Consider the following 6,095-nt stretch of genomic DNA (forward strand, 5'->3'; position numbering starts at 1 on the left):
CTGTGATTCCTAATTAGCCTGTAATCACTTGTTAAGTCCCTTGGGGCAGCCATTGTCTAAGCTGTCTCTTGAGGAGTCCGAAGTACTGACACAAATCAACAAATAATTAAAGGCACATGTAAATGTGCGCACTAAATTGGGATCTGTGGTTAATACTTAATCGTTATTTAGTGAGTGGCAAAACATTTCAGGTTCAGGTGATGACTAACATTTTGAAAATGTTAAGTAATATCATATATTAAGTATTATTTACCCATATATCTATCTAAAGAAGAAAATGGAAATTCAAGAAAAAGGTCCTGTCAAGTCATTCTGTGCCAAAATTAATAGAATGGAACTCAGTTCTTAATGTTACCCAAAAGAATGTCCTCCTTTTTCTTATCTCTTTGCCTAGAATTAATTTAGGTTAGGGAATGGGGAATGGTTTGAGAACTAGGGGCTGAGTATAAAACCAACATGTGATATACATTTGATAGAGTTAACTAAGACCTGGTATCAATTTGATAACTTCTTTATCAATTTAAAGAGATTTCTATGTCCCCAAACCAGCTCATTCTATATAATGGAGAAAATGATACATCACTGTTTTGGTAAGCGTTTATCTCATTTGGTGTGAACAGAAGAGTACAGATGAGCTATAGCACCGTGTCAGCCACCTGTCTATTGGTTTTTGTTTTCCTCCTGCCTTTCCTCTACTCCGCTGCTGTACATTACAGAAAGCTACACCTCACAGCCCCCATCCTTTTAGCTTCTATGTAAGGTTAGCCAATAGGAGGCACTGGCAGAAAACTGAAAGAAGGAAGGGAAGAAAATCAGGTTATTTTCCCCCTCCTTGTTTCCTGAAGTGTCTCATCTGCATCACCCCAGGGGTTCTAGCTCCTTCCTACAACCCTGAATGATAACACCACCCTCTCCCTTGCCTTTTAGTCCTAATGGTTGTAGTAGCTTCTTATTACTGCTAATCAGTGGATTGCCTCATTCATCCTATTGTTTCCTATCACCCAAATGGCCAATTTCCTATAATTAATTTCTCCTTTATAAAACAACCTATGGTTGTTGCTGTTTCCTGGATGGACCTTATAGACTACTGGCTATGTAATCTATATGGACAGATGTCAGATGAGCAGTAACCTTTACTAATGTTGTGCCCAAATATTGTTTGCTGCACAGGTGCAACCAACTTCCTGCTGCTCTGTTGGTTGATAATTGCCCTTGGGTACTGTATGGCCAGTAGCCACCATCATCATGGCCATGCACATGAAGGTTCTCATTGAATATGGACAGACAGTAAAAAAAGAGTGGAGCCAAAGAATGGTAGGCCATTCCTTTATTAAAGTCTCACATCGGCCAATGAGCAACACACAGGGAAAACACTTCCCTTTCATTCATTCAGAGCTCACAAAGCCCTGACACATTCTCCAGTTCCATAATCAGGAGAATCTTCTCTGGTTTCTCCTATGATCAAAAGCCCCTCAGCTCTGGTTCCCTATCTGCACACCTTCTCTCTCCCTGCCAACATGGCTTCTCTCTTATCACTCTGCATTCTCTCTGCTCTCACTCTGCAAACATGGCTTCTTTATGCTTCTTCTTCTTTCTAGCACAAAACCTCTCCTCCAGCAAACATTAGTAAAACAATGGCCCCTCCCAAGCAGAAATGCAATCCGCAATTTGCAATCAGCTGTCCTGCTCTGAGGGCAAGCACACATGTGGCTACCCAGTGCCATTTTTAACAATAAAAGTGAGCAAAGTCAAAATATACAAATTTTACAAACTCATTTGCCCAACAGATACCTCCTTCTCCAGAGAACTGCCTTTGCCTGAAGATGGCTGGGAGGTTGTACATCCTATCTGGACTGGCTCATGTCTAATGACTGATTGATTTGAGGATAGAAAATTTAACCCTTTCCCTCAAAGAAGAGCAAGTAGATAGTGTCATTCATGCTCCAATGCTCCCTGTGCCATTGGTCAAACAACAGAGCTCAACCAAGCTCATCTTTGCTGGGCTTCTTTTCCTTCTCTGTCCTACTTCCCTCACTTCCTTATGATAGGCTTTCTCCTGAAACTGCAGCCTCAGAAAATTGGCTGCAGGAGAATCCCCATTCCTGGCTCTGCTTCTGGTAGGGTATTGATATAGTATACAATCAATGATATATATATGTGATGAATATATGATATATATGATGAATATATATGATATAGATATGATATAATATGTATATTATACATATATATGATTGCTACCCCCACCCAGGAATGCAGGAGAACTACTGAAGCTGGATGTTCCCATACCCCCTGAAGAGATGACTGGCGCCCAAGAAGCAATAAAGACCGCAATTAGATCCTAACGCCATGGAGAAGAAATTTCGATTATGGGAACCGGCCATCCTACTTGATGACTCTTACATGCTGGGAACCAGCTATCCTTTTTATGACTAACTGCATGCCCCTGATTGTACTAACTTCCCCTGAAAAATTATATTATCAGCCCTTGTGACAGAGATTGTAAGGCAGGCTTTCGGCTGCCCTGTCTTCTCAAGTTGCTGGGCAATCTTGATTAAAGATGCCTGTTTCCCTCTCAGACCCAGTCTCTGCTTATTGGCTATTGCAGCAACAGGTGAGCTGGACCCCAGATGGGTTGTAGTCTGATAATACTTCTAGGGAACCTGACCTATGTAAGCATATTTTATAGAAGAAATAGAGAAAATTTGTTACTCTGGTAAGATGGTTAAATGGCAGTTGTAAGAGAGTTTCAATTACAGCTTCTAAGAGTGAGGGTGGTGATAGAAGATTTTTAAAAAGTAATATCTGAACATCTTTGAGGAATCTACAGTTGTTGGGGAACTTATCATTTTAATACTAAATAATAGTACCTTATAAAATTAAGAAGGTTTAGAAAGGCTAGATGTCACAGCAAAAAGATGATATTGTGTTTTTTACTAGTTGAGAGTGAAGCCCAAAAGTTTTCATGAGTAAAAATACATGGGAGTGATTAGAAATGCAAATCTGACCTAAGACTACAATTATACTCTATTATATAATTATATGAACGCAGTTTTTCTCAGACCTGAGTAATACATTTTTTTTAGAAAAAAAAATTCTCTTGTATTCCCAGTATTGATGTAAATAATTTTTAGTACAAAATTACTTTTTTTTTGAGCCACTGGTGTTACCTTCTAGGTGGTATGTCATTTGCTCTTCAGTTGATGCAAATGTCACATAAGCCTGCCCCTGTCCTTATTAACATAGAACAAAATTTTACAACTTGATAGCAAACTAACACTGCAATCGTGTTGCAGCTCTTTAAAGGGGTCAACCAGGACATCCAGAGATTGGGTCATTTTATTACAGAAATGAAAACAAAGTTCCTGAGTGACTTTTAGATCATGAAGGACCCATGCTTGTACCTGGTTAGGGTGGGAGCCTGAGATTGGCAAAAGGAGGTGGAAGGATGCAACTTGAGCGTGACTGTCTCAGGCTCTTTCAGTGAAACAAAAGCTGGTGCAGGAAGCAGAACTGTGATTCGGGGGGAATAAAACCAGGAACAAAGAAGGTCAACCAAGAGGTGCACTACTGATTAGGTCACCACCTCCAGTAACTGTGTTCAATCCTTCAGGACCTTCTGAGGAACATTAGGAAATGTGTTTCAGAAGTGTTGGCATTGTTCCATGCTCTCCAAACCTGCCATGGACAGTGCCTCTCTTATATTTCTGGTGTGTGTGTGTGTGTGTGTGTGTGTGTGTGTGTGTGTGTGTGTGCAGCTCACAGAAATGCAGTCAGAGAATCCCTGTGGCTCTTTCATGTCCAGCTTCAGAACCTCTAGGCCTGTGATGGCGAACCTTTTTATAAAAAACACCCACTTTTGCAGTGCTGGTCAACCTGGTCCCTCCCTCCCACTAGTGGGTGGTCCTGCTTTCATGATGGGCAGTAGCAGAGCAACCAAACAGGCGCCATGATTGGCCCACCATGAAAGCTGGACCACTCACAGTGGGAGGGAGGGACCAGGTTGACCAGCACTGCAAAAGTGGGTGGTTTTTATAAGAAGGTTTGCCATTATGTCTCTAGGCAATGCTGTGGTCTCAAGGAAAGGTGCTCCAGGCTTTATCTGTGGTTAGCTGGTAGAAGCCTTTGCAGAGCTGGTTGCTGGAGCATGGCCAGAATAGCCTTACGAAATGGATTAAAGTTTTGCCCCATGGGTCTCCACAGAACACCATGTGTAGAGATAGACATAGCTACAGAGTAGTACAAGACCTGATCTGGAGTAAGGTCTGGCTCTTTGCCACATTGAAACTGATCTCTGGACTTTGGGCATGTCAGTCCTAATTTACTAGTGTGGAAATTGAAGCTGAGGGTGTTTAGGAACTGCACTCCCCTCACAACCCTTTGCTAGGTTTAAATGACTTCATAAGAGCTCTTCCCCTTCTTCCCTGCCCCCAATAAATCCTTCTTAATTTGCAAGGCGTGACTCAAATATTATCTTTGAAGGACTGTGGATGGCTTTACAGAGGACCTATCACTTTCTCTTCTGAGTCTTTTTCTCCTAGCAGAAGTCTAGTATGTTCATGTTTAGTGTAGTAATTATATATCCTTTTATTTCTTCTGAATAGGAGAAATGCATGGGACACATTTTTTTGTCTTTATGCCCCAATCACTATCAAGTTGGCAATCAAACTGTTGAACTTAGAAATACCTATGAAAATACATGATAGAGAAAAAGAAATTAAGGGAGGAGAAAAAGTTGGGGTGGGTATCTACTCTTTGTTACCATGAGGAAAGCCCTGTACTGCCTCTTTGGGGGAAAAAAGAATTATCTCTACTCCCACATCCGTAGGCATCCGTTTTGCCATTTTGTGGGTTCTTTCCCTTTTTGAATCTGTTATTGAAGTTCATTGCTTCTTAATTTTTATTTATTTATTTTTTTAAAAAAATTTTATTTATTGATTTTAGAGATGCCATGAGAGAGTAAGACAGGGAGAGGAGAGGGAAGCATCAACTCATAGCAATTACTTCTCTTAGGTGCCTTGACCAGGCAAGCCCAGGGATTTGAACTGGTGACCTCAACATTCCATGTTGATGCTTTATCCACTGCACCACCAAAGGTCAGGTGCTTCTCAATTTTTAAATAGGAAAAGAATATTGTTGGGGGTGATGGAGATTGGCAGAAGAGGAGCTTGCCTGGCCCCAAATGACTTAAGGATGAGCTGTCTATACCCGTAGTTCCTTTCCCTATATCTTCTGTCAGAAGAAAAGCTGGGAAGACAATAGAAAAAGTAAATGTGAAAAAATATTCCGGCACCTACTAGAGAGCTTGGCAATTTTACCTCATCAAGTTGTTATGAACATTAAAGAGACTACTTGTATCTACTGCTACCCCCAGCTCCATTTTATAGATGTGGAAACAGCTTAAAGACTACCGTTTTATCAACATAATATAACTAGTAAATTTTGGAGCTGGAAGGAACTCCCAACCCCCAACTCCAGAGCCCTGGCTCTCACCTGCCTGCTGCTAAAACACCTAACAGCATTACTGAACAACAAGACTCAGGTATCCTCACTATAAAAAGGAGACTTCCCCCCCCTACTCATCTGAATATAAAGGTTGCTATGCCAACCAAGAAAGATGCCAGGCTCTGTGCCAAAACTTTTTTCCCCAGCTCTTCAGAAGAACAAATGCCCTTGTTTTCCCAGATGGGTTGAAAATGGTGCTTTTGTATTCACGTTATGTCTTTTATCAGGAACTCTCACCCTCTGAAATTAGATTAAATTCAAGTTGGCTCATCGTATGTGTGCCATGAGTGCATTCTCTTGCCCCTCCACCCTCGGAAGAGCCAGTAGTTCAAAACGGGATTGTTGGTGTTCCATAAAAGTGCTGTGCACACTGATTGAGTGTGTTCCGTGGCTCCGGAGACAAGAACGTTGGCAGTTGGAGAATCCTTAGATACGAATGTGAGCACATGGCCTCCTGTTATATTGAGGCCTCCTATTATATTGAATGGGGGTTATAGTCTCTTGGAACTTAAGCATCTGCCCAGGGTACTTGTCAGTGTGTGAGCTGTTAATCTCTCCTTTGGCACCTGACTCCTTCAGTTGATCTTCCC

This window comes from Saccopteryx bilineata, chromosome 8 (genome assembly GCF_036850765.1).
Source record: "Saccopteryx bilineata isolate mSacBil1 chromosome 8, mSacBil1_pri_phased_curated, whole genome shotgun sequence".
NCBI classification, from domain to species: Eukaryota; Metazoa; Chordata; class Mammalia; order Chiroptera; family Emballonuridae; genus Saccopteryx; species Saccopteryx bilineata.